Raw genomic sequence first — 12,475 nt, forward strand, 5'->3', positions numbered from 1 at the left:
AAATAAGAAAGAAAGTTCAGCAGGACAGGTTTCTGTTTAAGAAAGATACAGGACTGTCTCAGAAAATTAGAATATTGTGATTTTCTGTAATGCAATTACAAAAACTAAAATGTCATACATTCTGGATTCATTACAAATCAACTGAAATGTTGCAAGCCTTTTATTATTTTAATATTGCTGATCATGGCTTACAGTTTAAGAAAACTCAAATATCCTATCTCAAAAAATTTGAATATTCTGTGAATCTTAATCTTAAACTGTAATCCATAATCAGCAATATTAAAATAATGTTCTGCCAATTTCTGCTGCTTTTGCCAAAGCAGCAGATGTGCAGATTGGTAGAACACCGGCCATGAAGATGAGGTGTCCCTGATTTAGTTTTCAGGGAGTTGGCGACCCTAATAAGCTTACCTGTATCATGTTAAAGCAGGGGTCATCAATCCTGGTCCTCGAGGACCGGTGTCCTGCATGTTTTAGATGATGCTGCTTTAACACACCTGATTCTAATTAATCATCGTCACCAGCTTGTCATCAAAGTCTGGATAGTTCTGTTGATGACACAGTCACTTGTATCATGGTGCAATGAAGCAGGGAAACATCTAAAACCTGCAGGGACACCGGCCCTCGAGGACCAGGGTTGGTGACCCCTGTGTTAAAGCAAACCCCCGTAACCCCAAACAGACTCTGTGAGAAAGTGAGCAACCCCTCCCCTTCTCACCATCACCGGACCTTTTTAATGTGTGTGTCAGAGTGGAGGATTGGGCGTGGTCTGCGGGGGAGCAGCACACAGGTGTGCCTGGTTCTACTGAGTGTGGCACACCTGTGTCCAATCAACCTCTCCACCCTGCCTGGGTTTAGAAACAGCAGCTGCATACCAGAAGAGGGGTCTGCTGAATGGAGGAAGCTTGTTGAGAGGCTATGCCCCATTGTGAATTTTTTTTTTTTGAATAATGATTTTGCCCTCCGCCTGTATGTGGTTTTTTTACACAAAATAAAAAGCCTTATTTTTTTGGCATTCTACGCTCTGCGAGGGTTTTTTACACCTCATCACCCAGGTCCAGTTTTGCCTTGTCCCCTTGTACGTGGAGAGGCTGCTCTGGTTCCTCACAGACTCATAACTGTTACTGCCATTTCTTTGACTGATCCTTGTTAAATCCCACTAACACTTAGTTAAACAGCAGGTTAAACTACGAGTGTGTAATGAGGCCGGCCCTAAGCTAGATGTGATTTCAGGGCCCTCTATTACTGCTGATGTTCCAGCAGACATGGAGAGGACGGTGGACACAGCAGTGGATGGGCTTGAGAGGCAGACATGGACCTAAGATGAAAACAACAACAAAACATAGTTACGTTAGATGTCATACTACATTATAATTATGCTGCTTACTTTTTGAATTATTCCAGTGTGGTTTTGCTTGTAATAAGAAAAACAATCTGCCAGTAGAACAACTGAAAATTGCTTGAGATTTTTTTTAATAATATGCATTTGTCTAAAAACAAGTCCCTTGTCATATGATTATGTCCAGAGATGGGCGGTGTTTCAATTACATGTGAATAAATACATATTTTAATGACTTAAGGTGCATATTTTGTACGCATGTAGTTTACTGCACATCTCTGATTATATCATACTGTATATTAACTCTTAATGAGATCATTTGACTAGAAGTCAAAACAGTTTCCCCCTCACCTGATCCATCTGCCTCTCTTGACGGATAAGTTTGTTTTTTTGTGACAAAAAGTCGAAATGTTGGGGAAAAAAGTCGAAATGTTGGGAAAAAAGTCGAAATGTCGAGAAAAAAGTCGAAATGTTGAGAAAAGGAAAAAAGAAAAAAGGAAAAAGAAGAAAAAAAGAAAAAAGAAAAAAAGAAAAAAAGGTCAAACATTTCTGAAAAAGCTCCAGGAGCCACTAGGGCGGCGCTAAAGAGCCGCGGGTTGACGACCCCTGGCTTAGTCTGTTAACATAATATTGTTTATGTAATAATATTAATTATGGTGTTTTTGTACATTAACATACATTTGATAATGTATGAATCATCACTCACACATAACATAATTTGTATTTTTTATTTTATTTTTTTAAACTCTTGAGCGCCCCCTAGTGGCCACGGGGCCCTAAGCAGCTGCTTAGTTCGCTTATTTTATTTATTTATTTTATTTTATTAGTTTGCACACAATAAAAGTAACACTTACAAACAAAATAGTAAAACAAATGTGACAGGAGAGCTCAAAAAGCCAACAGGCTTATGCAGCGAAACCTCCCCTCAATTTAGGAAGTAAAACTGTAATTACAAAAAAACAACACTCTCCCACACAAATATACACACTAATTACAGATGAGTACTGTTTAGATTTTTCTTTAAGCAGGTTTTAGTTTTGGTGATGAACATGTTAAACTCTGAGATGGATTTAATGTCTGATGTCAGTGAGTTCCAGAGTTTACAGCTCTGAGAGGAGAAGGCTGACTGTCCCAAAGTCGTCCTGCAGAACGGGATTTAGCAATGTGGTTTGAGGAGGTTCTGGTGACTCGGTTGCTGTTTTGTCTCTCAACAAATTGAGTTGTTTATACACTTAAAAATTAATTTACCGATTTGGATCATGCTTCACAACTGCTGACTCCAGGGTATTGATATAAATATATAACGGCTGACACGATAAGTAGGATCATTAACGATACCAGCGTCGATGTACAGTACAGTACAGTACCACGTGTTCAGCTATGAAACCTGCACTGCAAAAACTAGAAATCTTACCAGGAATATTTGTCTTATTTCTAGTTAAAATGTCTCATTTTTAGTAAAAAAAAAAATCTCATTACATTTAAAACAAGAGTCATTACCAGAAAAATAACTTATTTGACAATTTTCCCCTGTTTCAAGTAAATTTTCACTTGAAATAAGTAGGAAAATCTGCCAGTGGAACAAGATTTATCTTCTTATTACAAGCAAAAAAATCTTGTTCCACTGGCAGATTTTTCTACTTATTTCAAGTGAAAATCTACTAGAAACAGGTGAAAATTGTTGTTTTTTCCAGTGAACTCCCCTTTAGGAGGAAGAAACCTGGACCAGGACCAGGAAGAAGTGTGACCACCATAAGAAGTGAATTGCAGTGTCATGGAAATCTGATTCCCCTCTATTTATCGCTCTTTTCAGATGAATAATTGCATCCCCCTGGAAAAAAATCACATATCGTCTCATTTCCTTTTTGAAAATTTGCAAGCCTTATCTAGACCATATCCATAAATCTCTTACACCAAGTTCTTAATGTAGTTGTTTGTATCCACTTCCCACACTGACTGTTTTTTTTTTGTTTTTTTTTGTGGGGGGGGGGGGGGGGCGTCAGTTTTACTCACCACACCAAATAAAAAACGCCTGGACATTTATTGGAAAAACATGCAAAAAACAATTGAGAACAAAGTCCAGACACACTTTTTGTAAATATGTAAAATAGTTCAAAGTTCAAATTGTTCATGTGAAATTGTTTGTACGTTTCATTTCAGAGTTCTTATCCTGTTATAAACTTGAAAAATCCAAATTCGTTTTTATCTTTTTATTCCTTTAAACAGTTATTACACTGTCAGAACACACAGTAATATTGAACTGCCGCCAGATATTGAAAGTTGAAGTTATCTTGGGAAAAGAATGGGCAGGAGCACGAGTTCTTTGCACATTTGACAATTCTACAGCCATAAAATCTAAATAAATCCAGGCGGCCTGGATGTAATTACAGTAGTAAAAGGGTTTTAAACCTTACCCACGATAAATACCCCGTATTATAACTAATGCTGAAACTAATGGAAACATACAAAACTATAATAAGTCTGGATAGCCACTAATCAAAACTAAAGTAATGACAAAAACATTACACATCTGAATTATAACATATACATTCAACTGGTACATGTGCCGTCTGCTGGGCCGGTGATGAGGGCCTGCTGGCTGCATGGCAGGATAGTGATGCTTTAGCTTATTTTGAAAATGGAATCCTCAAATTCCTAATTGAACATATAAGTTGTATTTACTGGTTGGATTGGACTCCCACGCGTTGGCTGGAGCCGCTTTTCCTTCCCACAATCTCTTCATCTTCCATTTGTTTTTATTGGACAGTAACTAGAAAACGTGAACGGCTGAGATGAAACATTCCTCCCCCAGATACAGGTGCTTGCTGCTGCAGCCTCTTCACACCTGTATATATATATATATATATTTATGCTCCTTTTGCCCAGATATGCTCCACAGAGACTTAAGTCCTTAGTTCCTGCAGCAACCAGACTTTTTAATTTGGACTGCTGATGTCATGTCTTGCTGCTATACTAATCTATACTAATCCACTTTTAACTGCATCCACTCTTTTAGACTGTCATAACTTGCTGCCATATTTGCTTGTACAGTGCACTTTTAATTGCAGCTATACCCTTACCTGTTTAACTTGCTGCTATACTTGTCCTGCACATTTAAAATAGATTTGTATTCTTTTATGCATTTTTTTTATCTCCCTTTCTGGGGGTCATTCTGGTTATTTTGCTGTTGTATTGATCCACTGCTGTCCCTAGCTGGAGACAGTGTGTTATTATCTTATGTTGTATTGTTGTGGCCATGGTGGCAATCCCCTTTGGAGATTATTAAAGTTGAATCCAATCCAATATACAGTCGTTTCCTTTATGTTCATGTTAACACTTGTTCAGCGGTGACTATTCTCTTGTTCAGTATTCCTGCACCAGTGCAACCTGATTTAAAACCCTCCCCAGCTTCCTGCAGCTGAAACGTGACCATGTGATATTCACCACGAGAACCAGAACTATTTAAAACCACCGACTGCTTGACAAAAACATATCAATTTTATCTGTAATCTGATAAAATACTGGTCTCTAGATTAAGTAAATTATAAAAAAAAGACAATCAATCCAAAATTAAATCAGTTGAGTGAACTGATGAATGACAAAACTGCACTTTGAGAAAACATTTATTGAGAGAGCGGAACATTTCCAACTGATACATCACAAATGACGAGGGCCCGCTAGCTTCACCCTTTGATAGATGGAAACGTCGTTAAAAGTGGTTTGTTTGGAATAAATATCCATTACAAATATGGGGAAACTGTTGCATCTTCATCCTCCTGCAGGCCGGAGCGGCTCCTGGAGTCTCCTCCCCCGCAGCGCTCGCCTCACTGCAACCAGGAAACAGAATTAATTAATGTTCATCACAGTCACATTATATTATATGCAGCTTAACTGGTGTGCATGAAACTGACAAAACAGTATCCTACATATTTACACTAATCAGTTTCACACAAATAAACTTTGTGTAACCGATAAAGGAGCAGGCTGAAGCCGGAGATTATTTTTGCTGATCCTGTACCTTCCAAAAGATAACCCGGTTTATCAGTAATACCAAAGAAAAGAAAATTCACTCTAAATCGCTCTGCATAATTAATTCATATTCAAATCATTTTGCATTGTATTCCTTAATTATTTTGTCTCAATTATTTTTTTAAACTCAGATCTACATAATTTCAGTTCATCAAAGTCCATTCTATAATTTGACTAGATAAGAATGAAACGTGTGTATTTAACATAATATTTCTAATGTTTTTAAATAAATAATATCTATGAATTTTCATGTGCTATTATTCCTATAACTCTTCTGGAGTTTAACTATGAGTTTCACAGGTTCTCATGTCTCAGGTCTTCAGTCAGGCTAGAGGAAACGGTGTTCACTTAAACCTGTGCCAAAAGTCCTGAGTTTCTCTCCCCACCGTTTAATTCCCCGGCAGAGGGAGACGCCTCTGCCACGGTAGTACAGGTGGGGTCAGAGATAGAAGCTGTATAATAATTGAAATTTTCGATTGTGATCACCCTTGATAACTTGGGAAAGTAACGTTAGTTAGTGGTGATACACAACTATTGTATGTGCTGCATGATTAAGTCGTTTTTCGAAAAGAAAAGATACAATTTCAACATGTCCAAGCATCCAGAATCATACCCACGTTAATGACGTTTATAATAAACCAAACCGTTTGTAAATCCGTCAAGATTTCAGCAAGTTCTGAGTATTTGTGTCTGCACAGACCACTCACCCTCCAACAGCAACAACGATAGTGACCAGAGTGTCCTGTAGTAAGATGGCCGCCGGTGAACGACGCTGGAGACGCCGCCTTGAGTCATCTAGGCCGGGCGGCTCCTCGCCCCGCGGGCCGGGCGGCTCCTCCCCCTGCAGAACAGAGAGGTGTCAGTGGAGGAATCAGGAACCCGTCTCAGCCGACCTGGACCCGGGCTCAGCATGTTAGGGTCACCACGGGCTTTAGTCAGCATGATGTGTTTTATGATTCATCACAGCGAGCAACGTGCAGCCGCCAGGTCTGCCCGGCCTCACCTGCAGCACGCCGCAGGCCCAGGTTCTGCCTGCTCCACACGGGGCCCGGGTTCTGCCTGCAACAGAGAAGAAATCTGAGGATTAAGTCCATCAACGCTGGAAAACCAAACTCTTTACTTCCGCAAGTTGGCAAAACAGTATATACTCAAAAAGTATAATGCAATGCAGTTCTGCATTGCGGGAAGTTTCTGCTTAGCTAGTGTCCATCAATCCACACTAATACATTTCTCCAGAATGAGTATGGATAGTACATACTATTGTGTACAGACTAATGTTTCAGACGTACTTAAAAAAAACAAAACTTTTTGCTACTCATTAGGGTGGAAGTGTGGAATTTCAGACACAGCTTTTAAAACAGTTATAGGTAGGTTATACCACTCTTTAACCACTTTAGTTGGTTCTCTTAAAGCTGACTCAAAGGATTGTGGTGGAACATGGTACAATGATTTACAAAATTAAACCCATATAGTATGAAATTAAGAGTGTGAGGCCCGGCACTAGGCCCGTCCCTGGGGGGAGCGGGACCGGCCACTCTCTAGCCGGGCCTCGCCCTGCAGCAGCTCAGCGGCAGCAGACTCTAAAACAGAGCCGGCGCCGCTGAGGCGGAGAGCAGAGACTTCATCTGCCAGCTCTGTAACACTGAACCAGACATGGACGGCTGGTCAGCTGACTGAGAGCTGGGGGGGGATTCACCTCAGCTGGGGGGGGGGGGGGGGGGGGATCTGGAGACTCACCCCAACATCAGCAGCTGACTGAGAGCTGGGGGGTGGAGGGAGAGGAGGGAAGACTCACCTCAACCAGGAGTCTCTGGAGAATCACCTCAACACCAGCGTGGCCATGAGGCCTCATCACGTCAGCCGGCCTCCATCAGCCTCTCTGGAAGGAAGAGAACAACATTAAATACACTAAATAAATAAACTTATACAACTGGACAATCCTTCACAATCACACCCAAAGATATTATCTCCAAATTTGAATGTGATGAAAACTTCATATTCATAAGATTAAGTTCTCCAAGCATTTTTTTTACACTTCTGGAGTTTAACCATGAGTTTCAGGTTCTCATGTCTCAGGTCTTCAGTCAGGCTAGAGGAAACAGTTTTCACTTAAACCTGTGCCAAAAGTCCTGAGTTTCTCTCCCCACCGTGAGATTCCCCGGCAGAGGGAGACGCCTCTGCCACGGCAGTACAGGTGGGGTCAGGGGTCACGGCAGTACAGGTGGGGTCAGGGGTCACAGAGGGGTCAGGGGCCACGGCAGTACAGGTGGGTTAGGGGTCATGGAGGGGTCAGGGGTCACAACCATAGACATTGACGTATCCGCCCCATGGAGCTGCTGTGATACGTCAACGTCGCTGCTATATTGGATGTTCAAGACTGCGCTGTAAACTAATACAAGTAAATAGACTTATTTTCATAAAGGACCTTTCTACAAAGAAATGTACATTTTACGTCTCATTTATTCATTCACACACGCACTAATATACTTGGGAAACAGTTCTCGTAATACAGTAATAATATATAGTAATATATTTAATTTTCTCAGATGGCAAAAATAAGAACTTTATTGATCCAAAAAAAATAAATATATATATTTACAGTGGAATTACACTTTTATATGAACCCTTTAGAGCAGAGGTTTTCAACTGGTTTTGTCCCAGTCCCACCATTATAACCAAGAAGCCACTCAGGGACCAACTACTTTTGGGGATGTTTGTTTTATTTTGCATCTTGCTTTTAAATAAGAGTATGGGCCTATATAGGCTATTTATTTGCATCTTTTGCTATATATAAAAAAAAAAATGAAAAATGACCAACAGGAAGTCAAGATGGCACACAAAGTTACAAATTACAAAGTTCACTGACTCATTTGACATGATTTGGATGGATACATTATTCACAAAAATGAATAGTAAATGGAAAATAAATTGAGTTTAAAGAATAAATATATATATTTTTTTAATTATCGTTTTCCATTTAGAATTTCACGGACCACCTGCAATACCGCCACGGACCACCAGAGGGCCGCGGACCACCGGTAGACAATTCCTGCTTTAGAGCTAATGTCAAATAAGAAACGTGAACCAACACTGCTGTACTTTAACAGATTACTTTCAGTAACTCCAGAATAACGAGATATTTTGTGCCTTATTTTAATTTATATGTTTTATGTTTTTGTATTATCCAATTGTAAATATTTACACGATTTTATTTTACATACAAAATGAATGTCTGTATGCCTGCAGTTTTTCCAATAAAGTTTGGAAAAAAGACAATACACATTTCCTTTATAAAAACAGCCTGAAATTGTCATTTATACTTTTTAATAACCATATAAACACGTGCAGTTATGCAAAAAAAATAAAAAATAGTCATGCTGCTCCCACGTGTTCATGATGTTCAGGTTTAATGATCACCTCAATAGCAGTTTAACCCATTAGGGTAAACAGTTTTCACAGTTCTAAATACAAATCACAGAAGCAACTCTAAAGGTAAACGACCCAAAGCACTTACATGGTGGGAGTAAAGGGGCCAGAACCCCGCCATGGTGGGAGTGCAGCCCTGCGGCCTCCAGCCCGCTGCTGCTGCTCCTTCGTGCTGCTGTTGCTTCTTGCTGCCTGCATGACCGGACAGACTGAGAGAGGGAGCGCTGCTCCAGCTCGGCTTTATAACGTCGCGCCGCGTTGCATTGTGGGAACCGGGAAAGATCGTTGTAAATAAAGATGCACCACTCGTCTGTTTTTACCAATATTTGATTTGATTTGATTTGATTTGAAGATTTTATTTTGAACATGCAGGCACCTTTGAGAAATGGCAACTATCCATGCGGTAATTGTGCCCAATGTAACAATACGCATGTATTATATATGCACTATATATGTACTATATATATGCAGGCAAAACTATACGTAGTCTGAAACAGAGAATTAGTGACCATAACAGTTCCATCAGACGTGCTGATCCTTACTATCCAGTTGCCAGCCATTTTAATGCTTTGTCTCATCCCATCTCTTCCCTCCGTTTCCAGGGAATTGAGCATGTACACTTGCCAAGAGGAGGTGACATTGACAGAATATTATGTTGAAGGGAGCTCTTCTGGATACACACATTGGACTCTCTTTACCCTAAGGGCCTAAATGTTGAGTTTGACATGAGTGTTTTGTTATAATATGGATTTTTGTAGATCTGTCGTGAACCTATTATGGTAGGGCAAAGGGCACTGCATTTTATGACCATTTCCCTGATGTTTATGCAGTGTCTTCACCCTTTATTGAGTGGCATGTATATATTTTCTATCTTGTATTTGCTATACTGTGTATAGATGTGTGTGTACGTATATGTCTATATATATATATATATATATATATATATATATATATATATATATATATATATATATATATATATATATATATATATATATATATATATATATATATATATATATATATATATATATATATATATATATAGAACTCGAGTTGTAAAAATAAATCAGGGGGGTGGTGGATTTTTTCATATGGGGACAGATAATTTGTGCTGATTACAAATAATATAATATATTACAAATAATAGCAGTGACCAAAACAGCTGCAGAAATACTGCAGGAATGACATAGCAGCAGTTAAATGCAGCCTTCTGTAAGCTTTAAATATCCACTGGGCTTACATCAAATACATCAAAACACAACAATAAAAAACACTTTTCTGAACTTATCAATATGACTCTGTCCTTCACAGGATAAGTAACATGGATCACTGCAAAAACTCACAATCTTAACAAGAATATTTGTCCTATTTCTAGTTAAAATGTCTCATTTTAGTAAAAAAATCTCATTACACTTAAAACAATCACTCATGACTGAAAAAAACAAAAAAAAAACAATTTTTCACCTGTTTCAAGTAGATTTTCACTTGAAATAGATTTTATTGCTTGTAATGAGAAGATAAATCTTGTCCCACTGGCAGATGTTCCTACTTATATCAAGTGAAAATTTACTTGAAACAGGTGAAAATTGTCAAATAAGGTATTTTTCTGGTGTTATTTTTCTGGTGATGACTCTAAATGTTGAAATAGCAGTAAAACCACATTCATTGATGAAATGACATAAGGGATGGAAAGGGGGGATGACAGTTTTACAGGGGGGATGATTTGGACCGTTTTTATTTCAGGAGGGATGCCGTCCCCCTCATCACCCCTCAATTCGAATACTGTATATATATATATATATATATATATATATATATATATATATATATATATATATATATATATATATATATATATATATATATATTTTTTTTTTTTTTTTTTTTTGTAGAGAGGACTACATTTCCTGCTTCTGAACTACATCTCCCATCTTGGTGGGAGTGCTGCAGCAGGTGCTGCTGATTGCCTTGATGAACCACATAAGATTGTTCACTGAACTCATGTGCTGACTATTACCCTGATGAAGGCCTTCTGACCGAAAGCTTGGTCAATTAAAGATACTTGCATTGATCCAAGTGTGCAGATCCTCTTTTTTTACATAGTTTACACATGTTTTTCTGGCACCTTGGCATATTTTGGTCGTGAGTGCGGTGACTGGCTCCTGGAACATGCATAAAGATAACAAAACAAACGCCCAGCATTCACTTGTGCTACTATGTATGTATGTACTAATAGAAGTAATTATAATGTATAGTATTACATTATCATTACTTTACTATAATACTACAATATAATAGGGAACAATGGACAGCAATGGTATAACAATATAGTTGAATAACTATATAAGAGCAGATATGATATATACACTGGTTAATATATTTACCTCCAATTATATACATAAAAATGTATATAAATCTATATATCGACATATCTACATATAACTATAAATCAATATATATTAATAGAGATATGTAGATGTATAAATACTGTACATATAATATAACTCAATATATCTATATACATACCTACATATATCTATATCCATGATATACATCTATATATCTACATATATTAATAAATGTTCATATCTACATATTTACTCTACATTCTTGAAGAAGTCCTTCTACATATATTTAATTTCATACTATATGTTATGGGTTTAATTTTGTAAAACATATTACCATGTTCCACCATAATCCTTTGAGTCAACTTTAAGAGAACCAGCTAAAGTGGTTAAAGTGGTATAACCTACCTATAACTATATCATAAATATATCATAAATATATCATATAATATATATATTATAGATCACTTTTTTGAATAGCAGGTTAAATATCTCACTTCTCTTCAGTTATATAAAACTTGGATTGATTTTGTTTGTACATTAAGCTTCTTTTCTGTTGACTGTTTTAGTCAAAACTGGAATATGTTCTTTTTATTATAAGGGTAGACGTGGCCTTCTCAGTGACATTAATAATGTGACTTTGAAAACTTGTTTTAAAGCCCATTTTTATTCTTCGGCTTTAAACTTCAGCAAGACTTAGTTTCTTTTAATCTTAGATGTTTTGATTTTTCTTATCATGTTGAATTGTTCTTAGGTGTTTTTACATACATCTGTCTTATGTTTTCTTTTGCTCTGATTCTTATAGTCTCTTATAATTTGGGCGGGGGAGAAGGTTAGTCCCTCAAAACTCCTCTCCCTGGCCCTGCCCCTTCTCAACCTTTCCCCGACCCTGCACCCCAACCTGGGACTTGATGATTGGACTGGAGCTTCGGGAGCTGCGTGCTGGCCTGCGGTCCCCACCCCGGTCATCCCGCTGCTGCTTCCACCTGCCTGCTGTGTGCTGCGGCCTGCGAGCACGACCAGCGTGCACTTCTGTGGCCTGAATGTGAGACTGTGGACGGACCGAGACGGAGCCCACCTGAACCTGGCCGACGTGTTCCCATCCACACAAGAAAAGGCTCTTGTACGTGCTGTCTTCACCCAGAGTATCTTTGTAGTTACAGGTGAAAATATTGTACAACCCCAACCAGAATGAACATATTTAAACACTCCACTGTGTGAGTTTTCTGAAAGCTGTATCGACGGTGAACAGCTAATGCAGAATCAATTTTCTGCTTCATAGACTCCCTGCTACCGTCATCGTCCCAACTGATGCATCATTACATGAAAGCAT

General features: G+C 38.4%; 1 long non-coding RNA gene and 1 other non-coding gene across 2 annotated transcripts; both read right to left on the reverse strand.

Moving 5' to 3' along the window:
• Positions 1-4,946: 4,946 nt before the first annotated feature.
• Positions 4,947-9,004, reverse strand: LOC133447312 (uncharacterized). Its single transcript, XR_009782904.1, has 5 exons — positions 8,883-9,004; positions 7,164-7,247; positions 6,372-6,427; positions 6,076-6,209; positions 4,947-5,166 (listed from the first exon to the last, which is right to left on the reverse strand). It is a non-coding gene; the product is annotated as an uncharacterized LOC133447312 (long non-coding RNA).
• On the reverse strand, positions 6,853-7,053 carry LOC133447784 (small nucleolar RNA SNORA74). Its single transcript, XR_009782946.1, has one exon. It is a non-coding gene; the product is annotated as a small nucleolar RNA SNORA74 (small nucleolar RNA).
• Positions 9,005-12,475: the final 3,471 nt, after the last annotated feature.

Source organism: Cololabis saira, chromosome 7 (genome assembly GCF_033807715.1).
Source record: "Cololabis saira isolate AMF1-May2022 chromosome 7, fColSai1.1, whole genome shotgun sequence".
Lineage (NCBI taxonomy): Eukaryota > Metazoa > Chordata > Actinopteri > Beloniformes > Belonidae > Cololabis > Cololabis saira.